Source organism: Hippopotamus amphibius, chromosome 10 (assembly GCF_030028045.1).
Source record: "Hippopotamus amphibius kiboko isolate mHipAmp2 chromosome 10, mHipAmp2.hap2, whole genome shotgun sequence".
In the NCBI taxonomy this organism is placed as follows: domain Eukaryota; kingdom Metazoa; phylum Chordata; class Mammalia; order Artiodactyla; family Hippopotamidae; genus Hippopotamus; species Hippopotamus amphibius.
This window is the reverse complement of record NC_080195.1, coordinates 56,776,725-56,795,949: the sequence shown is the minus strand read 5'-3', so window position 1 is coordinate 56,795,949 and position 19,225 is coordinate 56,776,725. Positions and strand designations below refer to the sequence as shown.

Sequence of the window (19,225 nt, the reverse complement as noted above, 5' to 3'; positions counted from 1 at the left end):
TGGATTTAGTGATTTCCTTCATGGGCAGTGAAGAGGAGGGAGTAGGGGGACATTGGATCTAGGGCCTTCATTTCACAGCAAGAGTACTGATATTGGTACTTTTATAGTATTTATTTTTCACCAAATCCAAGTCTAGAGCATGCATTTAATACAAACAGTGTCTTACTTTTATTTAATTTATATCATGTCCCTTCATGTATACCATAAGATTCTTGTAGTCAAAGACCATATATACTCTTTTGTGTCCATAGCACCTAGTCACACCTTGCAAAATAGGCACATGCTGATGATAACAAATGACTTTTTAGAATTCACTCATTACTATTATTCATGAATTGAATAATCTCTCGAGATCAATATTAAACCATTGTAAAGAAACTTTACTACATAAACTGTAAATTTTAAGTAAATGTGTTGTTTTTATCATCTACAGGTTCAAATTAAGCATCGGTAAATCGATAGTATTTAAGAATTAAATATATGCCTGCCAAATAATATGTTGTTCCAATAATGGAACAAACAGAAGATAAAAAAATAAGCATTTTAAAAACGGATTTAAGCTTTAAAAAAAATCTAAATATATATCTTTTAAAATATATTTTATATATTTAGTACATCCTAGAATTTTTATCCCTTTTTTAGTAGACTGCATCTTCTTGCACCTAGTAAGTGTTGAAGAAATCCATGTTGATTAGTTTAGAGTTACATTAGAGAAACAGTTCCATTTTATATTCCCTCCTGCTAAGCGAATGTATTTATCATATTCCATAACAGCTCACAGTTTGTTATACATTAACTGCTCATTCTCTGTGCCAATAAGACTGTGCTGGAACAGCAAATGAATTTGGTACGTTCATTTAAATGATTCTGCAAACCACAGGCTACCCAGTTGTCTAATGATAAGAGAGCCCCAAAGCCACCTGATCACCATTATACTCCCTTATTTTTTTGGACCAGCATGGTCAGTACTGTCAGTATCTCAACACTGAGAAGAATGAGAAGGAAAAGTTACCTCAGACATAATCATGAAAAGGGGTTTTATTAATTCAGGCACCAATGATGATGTGGCTAGATTGGAAGGAGAATGGAATATAGAATTTGAAGTGCTTTATCTGCTCCAAGACCAATGCTGGTTTTGGCACTTCTTTCACTCTAGTGAGTTGCAAAAAAACAAGCAGGTGCTAGCAATCTGAGAGACCACATGCCAGCTACAGCTGCTTCAAACTGATTCAATTACATCTGCCTGAATAGTCCCAGGACATCAAACCAGTTGAAGAGATCTGTAGGTTGCAAGGAGACCTAGTCTATCCTGAGACAACCACCTGCAAATCTCCATGTTTGGATAAAAGTGATCCTTCTATCCCCAGACACAGGGAAAAAGACCGGGGCGGTGGGGGGGGGGGGGGGGGGGTGCGTGGCAGGGAATGTGATTTTAATTCTCTTTAAAATTAAAAATTGGTTAGAGAGAGCACAAAAGATCCCTTTGAATTTTCATGTTTAAAATCTGAGAGAAGCTGAGGTCTTAAGGATGCTTTGAAACAGCCTGATTTTGTGATAACATTTCCCAAATCATTGGGTACAGCACATTTACAGAACATGCTCTTGGGATCCGGACTTCGCTCCAAACCTTGTTTGTACAAAAAGGGGCCAAGCAGCTGGGAAATTCTGGAGTGGAGTGTGTCCTCATTAGTTCCCATCTGCCACCAGAACTCAGCTCATGGCAAGTTTGGCTAAGTCCTGGTGTACTCAGGTCCAAATGTGGGTCAGTTTTAATTACACTATACAGAATTCAGTGTGCAGTTTTTAAATCCTTATTATACAGCACAGAGGAATGGGCAGCTCTCCAGCTAGTCAATTTTTTAAAAGTACATATATAAAAATTTTAAACCAGGCTAGACAGACAGCGGGTGGAAAAAAATCTTATAAATGAGTACAAGGGTTACTTAAGAGAATTATTAGTGAAATTGGGTCATGAGCAAGTCTGCTTTAAAACTTCAAAGTGAGACCAAACTGTTCCAATGGTAAGATAGAAAACTTAAGGTGTACAATGCCCCTTGCTCCTCAGTGTCAATGAGTAACAACAAGGCTGTGACCAGTTTATAGTAAAAACCTATGGCAGCACTGGCTTTCACATATGCAGAGATATTCCTTATCTTGATATTCTTTGCACTTACTCTCTTTCAAGGAATATCTCATGGCAGGGATTGTAAAAAAGGGGAAAAAAGTTATAAACTACCTGTTAAGAGTGAAAACAAAGATGAAGGAGAGGAGAGAGAGAAAGAGGAGAGCGGAGTGCACATGTGTTGAGCAGCAGACTCTGAGCATGACTTGGCTCTCAGTGCCATCCACACAAACTGGGGCCAGGATCAACGCATGCAGTCTATGTTCAGAATCCATCCTGTCCAAAAGCTTCATCAGGTGCAGAAGAGCTAAAACACTAAACCTTCAAAGACAACTGTCAGCAAAAAATGCAGGAGTGAAGATGTAGGCAGTCAATGTTGGGCATTTATATAATAGCTTAATGCACCATTTTTGATGGATAAAATGTCCTTTGGCACAAGCCCTAAAGACAGAAAAAAAAAAGAAAGAAAGAAAGAAAAAGGAAAAGGAAAAAAAAAAACCTTAAATGCTCAAAGTATTTTGGGGGCTTTTGACTGAGTTGTTTTGAAACTTATCCATTGAAAAGGCAGAATTGAATTCTGGGTTCAAATACTAGCATTTAACATTTACTGGCTGCATAATCTTGCACAAATTGCCTATTCTGTCTAAGTGTAAGTTTTTTTCATATATAAAATAGGGGAAACAACATCTACCTAATAACATCCCTCTGGAATATAAAAGTCATTCAGTAAATGTTAACTATTTAACTCAACTGTTATAAGTTGAATCATGCCCCTCACCAAAAACAAAGACATGTTAGAGTCCTAACCCCAGTACCTCAAAATCTGACCTTATCTGGAGAAAGGGTCTTTAGGAAGTAATCAAGTGAAAATGAGATGATTATAGAAGGCCCTAATCCAAGATGATTGATATCCTTATAAAAAAGGGAAATTTGGACACAGAGACAGATATGCATACAAAAAAGACAATGTGAAGAGACACTTGGAGAAGATGGACATCTACAAGCCAAGGAGAGAGGCCTAGAATAGACCTTTCCCTCAATTGTTTAAGCAGCCCAGTTTGTCAAAGACATAACTTTGCCAAAATTAACTTTCTTAATGGGTAAATCCTATATTTCCTTCAAATTCCTACACTGCCTATCATAACAATTTTTATATTTTAACAAGAGGGGAGAAAAGAAAATTAATATTTATGGAATACTAGTTTATAGTATGCACTAAATAAAGTATTTTGTATATGTAATCAACTTCAATCTTCACATCCATCATTGAAAAGGTAGACATTGTTACCACCAAATTTTAGATAAGAAAACTTGAGTCTTAGTAAGGTTAGACGACCTTGATCAGGCCACATAGGTACTGAATTGTGGAACTGGAATTTCAGTGCAGGTCATTTGAACTCCAAAGCCCCTAAATTCAAAGTCAGGCAAGAGATTTAGAATCCATACCCTAACAGTATTATTGACTTCTAAGATGCTGATTTACTTAAGGTATTCACAGACTCCTTTAAAGCATCTGAAGTCACTTAGACAGTAGATGTCTTGCTAAACTTGACTCAGTTTATTCTCCTTAAGAAGAAACCAGTTATTCACAAACACAAACTGAAAGGCTTCAATCAACTTAGATGAAATTAATCCCTTTATGAGAATACCTGAAGGTCTTTTAGATTTAGTATGGTGATAGCTTGTCTTGTGGTTAGTATTCCAACAACTTGACATAGTCCATTTACTTCCTGGGGATAAGGAATTAACTCTCCAACCATTAGCAGAAAAAAAATTTAACTCTTTATTTTTCTACATGAGGTATCTCATTAGATCAAGAATTCAGAGTTTTGGTTTCAAATTCTACATCTCTCATTTACCACACTGACAAGTACATGAACTTTTCTGTGCTTATTTTCTCACCACAGATTAAACAAAGATATTAAACAGATGACCATTAAGGTCCCTTCAAGTTCTAACACTATTTGATTTTTAGAATTTCTTCTAATTCCCTAGAAACACAGGTAACTAGGTAGAACCTTTAAGACAATCAATGTGACGACATCCAGACCAGGATACCTGCTCTCAGGCAAGTAGATGGTCTTTCTTCAGTATCTAAGTTGTAGTAGTGGTGGTGGTGGTGATAGAAATAATAGTAGTGTAGCTAAGATTTACTGAGCACTTGCTATGTGCCAACCACTGAACTAAGAATTTCACATATATTGTGCTATATCTAACTCAACACAGCAATATATAATGTAGATACTATTATTTTTCCAATTTTCCAAAGAAGTAACAAAGGAACAGAAAAATTAGCTAACTTGATTGGGTCCATACTAATAATAATTGGTGAAGACAAAAGGAGCTCTACTGAAATATCTTTGTTTCCTACTATGCTCTTGTATGCTCTTTGAGGGCAAGGACTTTGCTTTATCTATTGTATGCTCTTTGAGGGCAAGGACTTTGCTTTATCTATTTAGCATAGCTCAGTGTTTAACAAATAGTAGCTATTCAATGTTGTACGGAATAAAAGGAAGGAAGGAAATGAGGAAGGAAGGGATGAAAGGAAGGGGAGAAAGAAAGAAATTATATCTAGACAGCTGTTTTCAATAAATATTGACTTTCTTCTTTTATTTCTTTAACCCTGAAATCACAGGGAAATCTGCAATTATGCTCAGGAATCCTAGGTGATTTTCCCCTCCTGGGTATTCCATACTATAATTCTTAGTACAAGTCACGGAAGCATTTGCTATCATCTGGTTTAGTATTATAGCTAATACATGTTTTGGCTCCTCCCTTAATTTCTAGTGTTATTCTAACAGAGGAATATAGTTGGTTCTACCACACTAAGTTTCTGGGAAAAAAAAGTATTGTCCCTGATAATGGCCTCTCACCCACTGGTGTAAACTAAGGTGAAAGAAAAACTGTTCTCAGAGGAAAGGTACTCCCAAGCTTAATAGTACCCACGAATATCATCAAACAGTGGTACCAGAATTTGAGAAGCCTAAACAAGATATTTTGATGCAAGAGATACTGGCTCACTTTGCTACCTCTGCCATTGTTATGTGACTGCCTCATGCCATACAAAATGGAACTTTAGAGGGGCCAATCTAAAGCAGGTTGTAACCAGCACTATTTTGACTCTATCTCTACTTGGCTTTATCTCTACTTGTTCACAGTTAGAATTCAGTGAATAATAGAAACTATAATTATAAATATGTATATGGTAAACACAGGGCCCATTACTCCTGTTTAGCAAAACACAATTTTTTTAATATGATCTAATCTTATCAGACCCTAAGTCAGCATAAAGTTTTTGTGTTTTCAGTGAGATAGAGGTAGGGTGGGGATAGGGAGATTTGGAGGAGAAAGTGATTGCTAAGGAAACCAATGGCATTGCTCTTATAACACAGAGATATATTTATTCCTATGCTGAAAATATTTCCAAGGTGACAAGTGACTTAGTCATTGAATGCCTCAGCATTGTGTGTAAAATAGGGATAATATAAAGACTTTTCTCATAGTCAGCAAAATGAATACAAAGCATATTACAAACAGTGTTATGACAATTCTTTCTTTTGTTTTTTTTTTTTTTTTTTTTTTGGCACACGGGCTTAGTTGCTCCGTGGCATGTGGGATCTTCCTGGAGCAGGGATCGAACCTGTGTCCCCTGCACTGGCAGGTGGATTCTTAACCACTGCGCCACCTAGGAAGCCCCCAGTGTTATGACAATTCTTGATTGTGACAATCAAGAATCTCAAGATTGGGATCAATTCTTACTTATTCATTTCTTATTTTAAGGACAGAATTTATCAGTACTTCCATCTCCATCTCATCAGCAGTATGACAACTAAAGGAAGTCCATCAAAACTATCCAAAATACACAACAAGTAACAAGTTTCTAAGACTCTCTATCCCTCCAGACATGTTTTATTCATGCATGCATTTATTCAACATTTACTGACCACCTACTATGTACAAGGCATTGTATTAAGAGGCTGTGGACAACTGTATATTTAGCTTAGTACCTATGTTTCCTACTCTCAAAGAGGGCAGTTAAATTCATATATGGCAGTTTAAAAAAGATTTATATGGGTCAATAAAATGAGAAGATACACAATCTCTAAGATTTTATGTTACTAAATACTGATGGAAATGCCTTAGCACTTTTTATTATAGCATTTTTAAGAAAAATAATAATGCAGGTTATTTGAATGTTTTCAATACTGGGAATAAATAAATTATTTAATTAAATGTTTTGTATACTGAGTTGCCGCTTTTTATATTATATTTATAGAACTTAACTAGTATGAGATATAGTTTATAATAGATTGTCTATATTAAAAATATGGATATTTGTCAGAAAATATATAGAGCTTTACCCAAAAGAAACTTAAAATCACTAACAGCAACACTTAGAAAAAAATATCAGGTGATTAGGATTTGATAAAAGTAAATGATATTGCAGCCTTAAAACTTACATCTGGATTTTAGCCCCTTTTCTAAGATTATTGTTTAATTTTTGCTTTTTTTCTCTCTCACTTCCACCCTACTGCAACAGAGACACATGCACAAATCAGGAAATCATCTTACAATATACACTTAAATTTTCTGAATATGCCCCATGTGTCCACTAATAGCCAAATGCTTTCAAATCTGTTCAGCTAAATGGATCAATAACTACATCCAGCCTCACACAGTGGGGTTGCCAACATAGTGAAATTGAGCCAAACAGAAAATGTCTCTATGAGGACAAAAATTATTAGCAACCCAGTTATCTTGAGAGATCTACTCTCCCCAGGTATCCTTTAGAGAAGTTAACATATACATTTATTTAGGGCAGCTGCTAAAAAAATATTTGAGACTGACAACGAAGAATTTGGATAAAATATTTGGGAGCTAAAATCAGTGAGTTTTATAGTTTAATAGTTAAAGGTCTACATCAAGTAAGATTCTTTCAAACTTGGAGTACACAGAATACGTAACAGCACAAGCAAACTGCTAACAAGCTTCTCTGTGCTCTCAATCATATGACACAGCTGCAAGCAACAATTGAGCAGGTGCAACCAAGTTTTGAGAATTCCTGCCTGTTGCCCAGGAACCACAACACCACACAGTTGAGATTTTTAAACAGGTGCAAACATTTTTTTTTCCATTACTCTAGTGCTTGAGACAGTGTAGCAGACATCTGCAACTATTCCATACCTAAAGCAACCACCACAGAAAATAAACTCAAAAGCAGCACAAAAAAGTTTGAAAATAAAACGATAGTGTCAAAAATGGTGGTTTTACAATCGTCTCTGACCCATCAGGAATTGCTTTAATAGTACAGTTCCATAAAACACTCTCTAATCTCTTCACTAGATGAATGCTTTGTAATTAAAATTATTCTGCTTCATCAAATCTTAGAAATTTTTTTTGATTCTTACAATAGGGTGAAATGCAAGGTGTGCATAAAATGTACTATCCTTTGATGCTGTCAATATTTATAAGTACTCAAAAATTACCATTTTCACATTATGAAATCTGTAAGCAATTTTAATACCCCAAATTGTAATGACTTGCCAGTTAATATGTAGATTAATATAACTGTAGGTAATTCATATACATACCTGTGCAACTATGGGGCACAAACAGACTTGCAAGTTAACAGGTACTCTGAAATGCAAAACAAATATATTTTGTAAGCAAAAATGCTTTTCTAAGTGGAGTCAGTATTTATGCTGAGACAATTTCTGCAGAGAAGTAGAAAAGACTGCAGTCCTTAAATAGGTGGGTTATTTTATATCTGTATTTTCCCTATAGGATATTTCAGTTCACCTTAAATTCATATGTGTGAATATATACACACATAGCATCCCAGAACGATGTGATCAAAAACAAGTACCGGCAAGGCACTGAGACTCACCATGGCCTCTGAAAGGAAAATGCTTTCACTAGAGGATGAGTCAAACACTACAAAGTGATTTTTTTCTTTGGTATTCTTCCAAGACTATTGCCTTCCTAATACAAATATGACTGCTACTCTCTAAAATGAAACCACTCAGATTCATCTACACTCAGTTTGGATTGGTAAGGAAGAATGGTGCTTTTGTAGAGCAGTCCACAAAAATGCATAAATAAATAAAGTAAACTCTATGTTCATTAACTTCAAGTTACAACAGCAAATGGAAATGATATTGATTGCTACGAGGGAATGCTAAAGCCACACTAGATGTGATGCCCCAAAACAACACACTTAGAGAAAACTGCCAATGAAGTAGGCATTGATAAAGTCCAGCTTGAACCAAGTATGCAGAGTTTATAATTAGACCCAAAAAATACTTGCATGTAGGTGGAAACTGTATTGCAAAATGCAGCCTCTGAACTACTGTGACCCTTAAACATATTTCATAATTCTCTCTGAAAGCAAACTAAAATATTTATTTTATATATTTCTGAATATAGTTGATGATAGTAGCATATTAAAGTCATTAAATCTAGTTGATAATACTTGCTTAAAAGTGTAGAAGAAAAGTAGAAGAAATAATCAATTTTGATGATGTCTCAATGAAACACCTCTTCATACACTTCTGATAAGGAGTGTGAATTGCTAAAAATTTTCTGGAAAACTATTGAGTAATATGATCAAGAATTTAAAGTTCAGAATCTTTACTCAGCAATTTTAATTCTAGGAATCTAACTTACATAACTGAAAACCAACAGAGATTTATGTTAAAAAGATAATTTGTATGATAGCAAATAACTAAAACTAAACTAACTGTCCAACAGTAGAAAAATAATTAAATAAAACATAGCACATCCATATAAAGGAATATTTTGAAACAATCCACAAGGTTGCTTGTGGTACTTTAATGTCTTATAAACACATAAGAGAACCAATTACATGGAAATAATGAAATTGTGTGGCTGGGAGGAAAAAAAAAACAAAAAGAACACAAAAATATTGAGTGATTATATCTGGATAATAAGATTATGCATGATTTTAATTTTTTCTCTTTACTTTCATATATAGTTAATCTCTACAATAAACATTACTTTTACAATAAGAAAAATATTAGTTGTCAGAGTAGGGGTAAAGGAAAAAAGTTTTAGAATGCCATATGGAAATGATAAATCTAACCTTCGTAAGTGAAATAAATTAAATCAGTCACACATAAAACCCACTAAGTATACCTACAGTGAGAAACTCATCCTCACTGGTTCCTCATAGGGGTATAGCCAGGGTCTCTTTTACCCCACTGTTTAAGAATCTAAACCAGTAATTCAATGACACATTTTTAATCATTTTAGTAAAACTTCCTTAATTATGCAGAGTGAAACGATGGCAAGAACAATTTAGGACTACGAAACTGTTCAACCTATTACAAATTTATTCAATAGGTCAACAGTATATAGTGAGCATCTATTGCATGCAAAGTGTTGTTTAGCCTTATGATATTCTAAAAGATAAATGAGAAAGCATCTTACCCTCATAGGGCTAACAATTTAAAAGTGCTGAAGAGTGGGTACATAATACCTTCCTATTGATTTTGCTCTGAATCCAAACCTGATCTAAAAAAAAAAGTCCTAAAAATAAAGACCAACAAAAATTAAAACTCCAAAATATGTACATACAGCTCACGTAAAGATGTAAACACAACACATACAATTTGTGACAGATCTGGTATACTTTAAACTAAGAGAACTTATGTCAGCTTTGTTTGGGTTATTGACCAAAAACTGATATTTACATAACACTCAACAAAAGTCTTAAGTTATGAATGTGTATCACTTACAACATGCCCTAATAAATTACTATGTGTGTATTTTTTATTCTCATCTAGTCTGCATTTTGTTAATAGAGTTATACAATAGGGGACCAGGTATGAAAGAATATTGATTCAATCTCAGATACCGGATGTGTGAGATTGTCAGATTATCTAAAGCCACATAAAACATGTGCACAATTATTAATAGGATATAGTTATTTATTGTCAACCAAAGTAAATAAATGAGTTACTTGCTAACCTTGCCAAAGACACTGCTATATACCACTTTCAGGGAAAGCAAAGAAGGTAAGGGTGGATAGATGAGTGTTGAGGGGATCCCTAGAGGGGGGTGGTGGTGATGTTGGAGGTGAACCATTTTGTTGTGCAGATAAAATAAGGCAGCACAGAGTTTCTCTCAATGACAGTTCAATTTCTTTGTGGCTTGTAACCATAATCAGCATTTGCCTCTCTGAAGCTAGTGTCACACGATGGTTCTGAGGTTCAGTCAATGGGGTCAGCCTGTGTGAGGCAGTGCCAAGCAATAACAGAAGCAATTCATGTGATCAGTGATCCATGGGTCTGAGACAGCATCAGAGTTATACGAGGTAGGATGGTCATTAATTGATTAGCTTTTGCTATCAGAGAACTCTGGAATCAAGTTCCAGATCCCTCTTTTCAATTGTGTGATCTTGAGTGAGTTACATTTTCCCAGTCTGTAAAATTATGATCATGTTACCTACCCTACAGGATTGTGCCTATTACACGTTATAGGCATGTAAAAGAACTAGCGTAGTACCTGCTATAAAGTAAACATTGCTGAACAGAAGCTATTAGTACTGTCCTAGTTGTATGAGAAAAGGAGAGGATGTCTGTACCTTTAAGCTAAAGAGCTAAGCTAAAGAAGGAGTAAGGAGATAGAAAGACAGCTTGCTCAAGATATCACTGTATAGTCCACACTCATCCAAGAACCAGTCATGTGCTGGCTGTTCACAGAACATCTCTGAATCAGGAAACACTATAACAATATTAATAGTCACAATAAGCAACCCTAACCTGCATTTTAAAGCACCATTTCTATTACTAAAGAGGAAGGCAGCAGGATCTAAATAATTTGTGGAGCAATACTGCCCATTTTCCTGAATGAAAATGAAGGATCATTGTCTATACCTAACTGAAACAATCAGGAAATGGAAATATAAGGACATGAGTGAACATAATTATTCAGCTGTAATTAGGACCAGGGGTTATAGGCTCCTTAAGCATCGCTTTTTTACGTATTCTAAAGAGACCCTACAAATGACCTGAGCTCATATACAACACAAGGTTTGCAATATAAATAAAAAATATTACAGTTGGTGTATATTTCAGGGCTTGAAATATATAAATGAATGCATACTAATGTTGTTCTAGACCTTATTTCTGTTTTGATTTGGAGGACAGCACAGATTCAAAGTTGTTACATGGTGTCTTTAGAATCCATTGCAGTTTATATAATCCCTAGAATTGTTTGGGTCATATGAGGGTGAAGTTACTATTAGTATCATTCCAGATGGAGAAATACTATGGAGGATTTTTTTTAAGTTCTTTTTACTTCTAGGTTGGCACAGCTGTGTTCCCCAGTAGGAACTGAATAGGTCCAACTCTATGTTGTGAAGTGCAGGAAAGTTTATCTTCCCTTCATACTGGATGAGCCTGGCTAATGATGGAAGAAGGGGTACTTAATGGTGCCTCTTGAGCCATTAATAAATCTAATACCTAATTCACTTAGGGCACTCTTGGCCTCGGCTGGGTCTGCAGGAGCAATGGCTCCATAAAAGAACTCTGAACCTAAAGTTAGACTAAAAAACATTTCCCCCATGACTGAGTAAGCATTCTTAGGAATATTTAGTGCTTTACATTTTAAATTTGACGTATTTTGAGAAAAGACACTATGTAGTCCAACATACTTTTATTTTATTTAATATGTATTTACTTCTTCCAAACCCACAACTGATCTGGGTGCTCTATAATTATTATATTATTATAAAACGTAGATTTTAATCATCAATAAAGCCAATCTATTTTTTTAAATTGGGGTGCCCAAACTTCTGGAGTTTATCTGAACAGAAAGTCTATGAAGATTAAGAGAAATTATAATTTTAAAAGTAGGCTTGAAAAACTTGTTATGCTTATTTTTATAAATTACAGAGTTAGGTTTAGCCCTATCAGAAACAAGAAGGAGAAGCAACAGTTATCTTTTTACCAACTCTGTGAACTGGAAACAGATAAAGGGCAATAAGGAAGGAAAAGGAAATCATACGATAAACACCCGTTAACCCAAGGGCACAGTTGGTCTGTCTAGACCCTAGGTCAGACCAGCTCTAATAAAGCTACAGAATGTATGAAAAGCTAAGCTTATAAAATAATTCTATATATAATTTTCTATTATTATTGACTACTACTTAAAATGAAACAATTTAATATCAAATTTTATGTATAATCATGGTAAATTTGAACTCTCCAGTAGAAACCTGATCCACAATACACTAAATCTTAATAACTCTATTCCATATGTCACACTTCAGAGTGTATAGCTTTTCTACTAGGTGCTTTTTAAAAACTTAACTTCTTACTTTAAAGTTTAAGAGCTAGCAAAGAAAATTAACAAAATTAGAATTTAGATAAATGTTAAGAATAATATTTTCAAAACATTCTCAAATTGAAGCTATGACTATGGAAAGGATTTATTCTTATGAATGTGAAAATTCTACTGACCAGCTTGTATACATTCCTGGGCTTTTAATTTAGGTATTACGTCCTCCAGAATCTGATGTCCTGTGCTTAATCCTGTCATAATAACCATCACACTACACTGTAATTGTCTTTCACATAAGACTGTAAACATAGGAACAGAAGTTTTGTCTTATTCACCATTATGTCATTAGTCCCTAGTATGGTACCTAATGAATAAATAAGAGGTATGGGCTAAATATTGGGTAAAGGACTATTGAATGAATTGTGTCACCATCTATTCCTGATGATTAAGAAAATACACAACACACCAAAAATTTAAAGAATTGCATTCTCAAATTATTTTTCAATCTTTAAAGGACTAATCTTCCAACCTTTTCTTTTACTTTTCCCTCCTACTTCTCCTCTTAATCAATGCAAAACTAAATGATCAGAATCTGAGTCTCAAATGTTAACAACAGATTAGAAAGCCTGGTTGGTTTGGCCCCAAGGTGGACAGGAGTGATCCAAATCCCATTCTTTAGCAGACACCTAGTACAGAAGAATTTGAGACACAGAGTTCTCTGAAAGAGTTCTGCAGTTCCTAACCAATTGCATGGTTCTTCTAGGTCTCGGAGAGGCTGGGTCTGACTACTGTTCCTGAGACAGATTCAACCATTATTTTATTCTTTTGTGGAATTCATTATAGTTTGCATTATCCATGCGATTATGGGTTATTTGTTTATTCTCTCTCTCCCTCACTAGGCTGTACACTCCACAGAGGCCACATTATTTTGTTCGGCACTATATCCAGGGTCTGGTTTAGTGCCTGACACACAAAAAACACTCAATAAGTATTGGTCAGATGTGTAAATATGAGGTTTTGGAGCAGCAATTTTCAGTAGAAAGAGACTGTAAAATTAGATAGGTAACAGCTACCCCTACTGTTGTTTTCTCTACATTCCAAGACTATCTGTCCTGTGGGAGAATTGATGCTGTAGGTACTCTTTCAATATAAATTCTGTTCAACCAATGGCAAGTCTGGAAAATTTCAAAAGCAATACTAGGTAGGCTGGAGCTACAACATCTAGGAGAAGCAATGGAATTATAATGAGAACAGCAACCACTTCTAATTAGAAGTTTATGGTTTGAATTTCAGCTTACTAAGTGTGTATCCTAGGGAAACTTACATAATCTCCCTAAATATTCAGGATCATCTTATTTAAAATGGGGGGCTTTTATCTAGCATGCAGAGTTTTTAATGGTGATTGAATGAGATTGTATATATGAAAGCAACTGCTAGTATAATTCATGGCATTTAGGAGAAGGGGCTTACTACAAATTAGTTCTTTTGTGTTGCCCTGCAGTGTCTGCAGCAAAATAGAGATATGATTTGACTAAAAGCCCAGAAGCAGACATTTTGGGTAGAAAAAAAGGAAAGAGAAAGGATTCAAAGGCAAAAAAAATGTAAGTAGATGTGAGGGACAATAAGTAATAAAAGCATAAGACAGAGCAATAGGAACATAACAGTGGTCAGAAATGGAAAGACATTTTAACATGATAGAAAAATTGCCAAAGAAAATCTATTAGCTTTTGCTTAGGTGATACAGCCTTTCCCACATATAAATAAAATAATTGCTACCATTAAAGTTAGGAGAAAAATCAACTGAAATTTACATCAAAAACACATATTAGAGATTTAACATTCTTCACATGAATTCACATGCTAGAAACCCAGCCTGTGTAAATATAGCCATGAACTTTATTATTTACTGTGATAAGGTAACAGCATATCCTCCTCTGTGTACTACCTGCAGAGTTATAAAAGGCAAATGTGTACTAGCTCTTTAGGTACAATCACAAGGCATCAGAATGTAGAGTTAGGCCCTTTCTTTGCATTTTGTGATTATCAGACAGTAGCTACCAAGATTAGACGAGAAACTGGCTAGCATGAAAACTTCATTGGAAATTCTTTTCTCGTACTTAGTTGCTTTCATTTTCTTACTACTTTAGTCAAACTTATGTCAGCTCCCTCATTAAAATTGTTTTCTGGCTAAATTATTATCTTTCTAGTCTCTGTGTGTGTGTGTGTGTGTGCGCGCGCGCGCATTCTTTGGTCTGCTCTTGGATAAAGAAAGAAAACAAGAGGTCTTAGATGCATTGCATACCAAAAGTAAACACCACACAACCTCAAGGAATGCCCACCTGGTACCAATAAGTTCACTGAAAAAGTTCATTTGAATTCATAACCTTTGTCCGCTGTGGTGATAAACTGATTTTTAAGTCTATCTATGTTCTCTTTAAGGCTGTCATCTTCATGAAGGCTGGAATCTTGTCCATTTTTCTTTACTTTGTATCATCACCACCTAGTTCAGGGACAGGCACACAATACACAAACATGAATATTTCATCTGCTATTAAACAAATATTTATTGAGCATTTACTATGAGCCAGTCATTATTCCAGAAGGTGAAGATATAGGAATGAACAAAATGGATGGAAATTTCTGATTTCATGGAGATTATGTTTTTGTGTGGGCGATTGACAATAAGCAAGAAAAATAAGTTGAATACATAGAATGATAGACAATGGTCCATGCTAAAGAATTAAAATAAAGCGACGAAGGGAGAAATACATTCTAGGATAGGGGAGTTGTGGTTGAAATTTCAGATAGGATGACCAGTGATGATGTCATTGAATGATCACATTCAGGTAAAGACCTGAAATAAATACAAAAATGAATTAGGAAGATAACCTTGGAGAAAAAGCGTTCAAACCAAAGGAATGGTAAAAAGGTCCCTGGGAGGAGTATGCTCTACTGTTTTCTATAAAATGTTAGGCTATATTCATACAGAAATGTTCCTGTTAAAACACAGAGGTGCCATATTTAAAACAGAAAATATACAAACACATACACAAACAAAACTTTTAAACGGTTTGATCTTACAATAAATTAAAATTCCAAAAAGATACAAAGAAAGGGGATGTGAAAGACAAGGCATTATTATGATGTTACCACAACACCCCAGAGGTATTATCCAACTCAGTAATAATCAGGAAGGCTCAAGGACAAAAAGCAGGTTTACAATAATGGTAATCACAGAGAATGGCAACCAAATAATACAACTGGACTACCTAGGAAAAGAAAAAAAAAATCTCTAGCAGGACACCTTCAACAACCCAGGTCTTGTGGGAGTCTCACAGGAAAAGCAAACTCCAATTAAGAAGAGCTAACATATCAAAAATATCAAACACATAAGGAAAAGCTTTTTCATACATGAGTCAGCAGACTCAAAAGTGCTAATATGAGCATTAAGTTAGAATATGAATAGAGATGGCACAGTCTTAAGAATTGAAAAGAATATTAATCTCAGACTTCAGTGGGACAAAATATTTAAAATGATAAAAAATTTAAAAGAAAGGCAAAAATAAGGAGAAAAAACATGAAAAAGCAGATCTGATAAAAACCAAAGAGATTTATAGGAATGAAATTTGTATTAAAGTTAACATCTGAAATGAGGCTACATCACATAAGATGCAGATAAGGGAAGAATTACTGAAATGAAAGATAATTCTAAGGAATTTACCCAAAAGAAAAAGAGAAAGATCAAAAATAAAAAAAGAGATTAAGAAATATGAAGAACAGAAAAGATTTAACATATGTCTAAAAAGTATCTGAGTATGATAAAGACAAAAAGACAATATCTGAAAAAATAAGGGATCTTTTCCAGAATTGAGAAAGACATGAAACATCAGATGCATAAAGAAAGTCCCAAGAATAATAAATAAAAATGAATCCAAATCTAGAGACATTATAATGAAATCTAGAACACTTCATCATTCATGATCCAATCAATGAAACATACACCACTCACAGTGTTTAAAATGAGGCAATATAAAGTATGCAGAAGAAGCGAAGTGGCACAACCCAGAAATTAGCAATGGCAAGGGACAGAGGGGTAAAATATCAAGTCCTGGTGAACCAATTCATTAGGAGTGGGATCTACTACAGAGATGCAGCAGTGTTTGGAAATGTCACACAGGCTGACAAAGGAGAAATATTTTTATTTCTCCTTTCTTCCTATCTTCAGTCAATCACCAATGATTTCCACTAGATGAAGGCAGACAGAAGAAAATTGATTTGGGAGCCTAGGAAATTCAGCCTGAATCGTCAGCCCTCTTCAAAAACAATCAAGAAGAAGACAAAAGAATGAATTTTAGAGCCAAACAATCCACAATCTGTACAAACACCAAAGAGTAAGGACAGATTATCTATAGAGGAAACTCAAGTAAATAGATAGTTGACGTCTCAACAACAACAATAGAGTCTAGAAAACAAGGAATAGTATCTTCAAAGTAATGAGGGAAAATAAATATGGTAGTTTATATAGGCAAATAAATTGTCATTAAAAAGTCAGAAATCAAAATCAAAACTACAATGAGGTACCACCTCACACCAGTCAGAAAAGCCATCATCAAAAAGTGTGCAAATAATAAATGCTACAGAGGATATGAAGATAAGGGAATCCTCATACACTGTTGGCAGGAATGTAAATTGGTGCAGCCACTATGGAGAATAGTATGGAGGTAACTTAAAAAATTAAAAATAGAGTTACAATATGATCAAGCAATCACACCCCTGGGCATATACCCAGAAAAGACAAAAACTCTAATTCAAAAAGATATATGCACCACAATGTTCACAGCAGCACTAATTACAATAGCCAAGACATGGAAACAATCTAAATGTCCATTGACAGGTAAATGGATAAGCAATATATACAATGGTGTATACACACACAGAAATACACACATACATACACACACACACACACACAATGGAATATTACTCAGCCTTAAAAAATAATGAAATAATGTCATTTGCAGCAACATGGATGGACCTAGAGATTATCATATTAAGTGAAGGAAGTCAGACAAAGCCAAATATCATATTATTTCACTTATATGTGGAATCTAAAAAATGATGCAAGTGAATTTACTTATGGAAATAGAAATAGACTCACAGACATAGAAAACAAACTTACGGTTACCAAAGGGAAAGTGTTGGTGAGGGATAAATTAGGAGTTTTGGATTAACAGATACAAATTACTACACACAAAATAACTAGGTAAGGATTTACTATATAGCACAGGAAAACTAATAGAGGGGTGAAAGGAACTTAAGAAAACTGAATACAACAGTGAAAAACAAGAACAAAAATTTTTAAAAAAGCATTATAAATAGAGGACACAAGTTAGGATTTTAGTAATTAAACATATAAGTAATCACAATAAATATACACCAATTAAATTTCTTATTAAAAGTGAGCAATAGTTTGAATTTTAAAAAGTCAATGACATGCTGTTTACAAGAGACTCAGCTAAAATATAATGCTTTAACGTAAATAAATGGTAAAAATTAAGGAAGCTTATATTAATGCCTAATAAAGTAGGTTTTAAGTAAAAGCATTAATAAAAAATAAAGATGGTCATTAAAAAATGAAGGTGAAACAAATCATCAACAAGATATAATAAACTGCCCCCTAAGCATCTAACAGCATAGACATAAAATATAAAAAATACAAATGGCAAAATTCTCAATCACAAGGGAAGATTTGATCATACTTATAACATTAATTGCTAGAGTAAGCAGGCAAAAAAAGTAATCATTTAACAAGGCAAGATCTAATTAACAAACATAAAGCCTGCACTTAAGAATTACAAGATACACATATCTTCCAAGCACAAATGAAAAATTTACAAAAATTGACCTTACATCAAGCCACAAATTGTCTTAACATACACTAAATAATTAAAATCATTGTATCACCTCCTCTAATCACAATTAAATTTAGACTTTAATTACAAAAATATATGCCTGACCCCTGCCAAATCTCCAATAATTGTAATTTTTAAATTAAAACTTTACATAATTCATAGGCAAAAAACTAATAAATATTCTGAAAATTAAAAAATATATAGGACTCAATGACAAGGAACACAATATATACCATAACTTGAGGGATGCAGTTAAAGCAGTTCTTAGGGGAAAATGTATAGTTCTAAATTTATGTGTTAAAAAGACTAAAAATTACCAAGTCAGAAAAGGTACAATAAAGTAAAACCAACAACTTTCAAAGCAGGAAAATAACAGAATAATATCAGAAAAAAGTGAAATGAAAAACAGACATAAAGACAGTTAACAAAGTAAAATATTTTGGTTTTTTGAAAAGACTAATAAAAAGATAAATCACTGGGAAGGTTTATCATAAAAAGGAGGTATACCAATAAATAGCATTGAAAAGAAAAAACAAATCTATTAGAAGAATTAATAATTACTGAATACTATGAAAACTTTATGCTATTTGTTTGAACACAATTATTCAAGCTATTTTAAAACTTAGATTAAAGGACATTTCTGTTGAAAATATAACTGGCTTGAGGGGAACTAGAAAACCTGAATAGACTTTTATAAAGAAAAATATTACCTAAGAAGTTAGAAATCTATATAAACACACACACACACACACACACACACAAATGCAGGCATGCACACAGGCCCAAATACATTTAAAGGCAACACTTAATAAACCTTCAAAAACCAGTATGGTCTGTTATAAAAACTATACTGCAGAAAACAGAAAAACACCTTAACTTATTGTAT

General features: G+C 34.1%; 1 protein-coding gene across 1 annotated transcript in view; it reads right to left on the bottom strand.

Moving 5' to 3' along the window:
• ZBTB20 (zinc finger and BTB domain containing 20) overlaps positions 1 to 19,225 on the bottom strand; it is a 769,337-nt gene that overhangs the window by 540,817 nt on the left and 209,295 nt on the right. Inside the window, exon 4 of the mRNA XM_057696835.1 lies at positions 7,714 to 7,759. The gene's annotated coding sequence lies outside the window, so the exon portion shown is untranslated. The remainder of the gene's footprint in view (positions 1 to 7,713; positions 7,760 to 19,225) is intronic.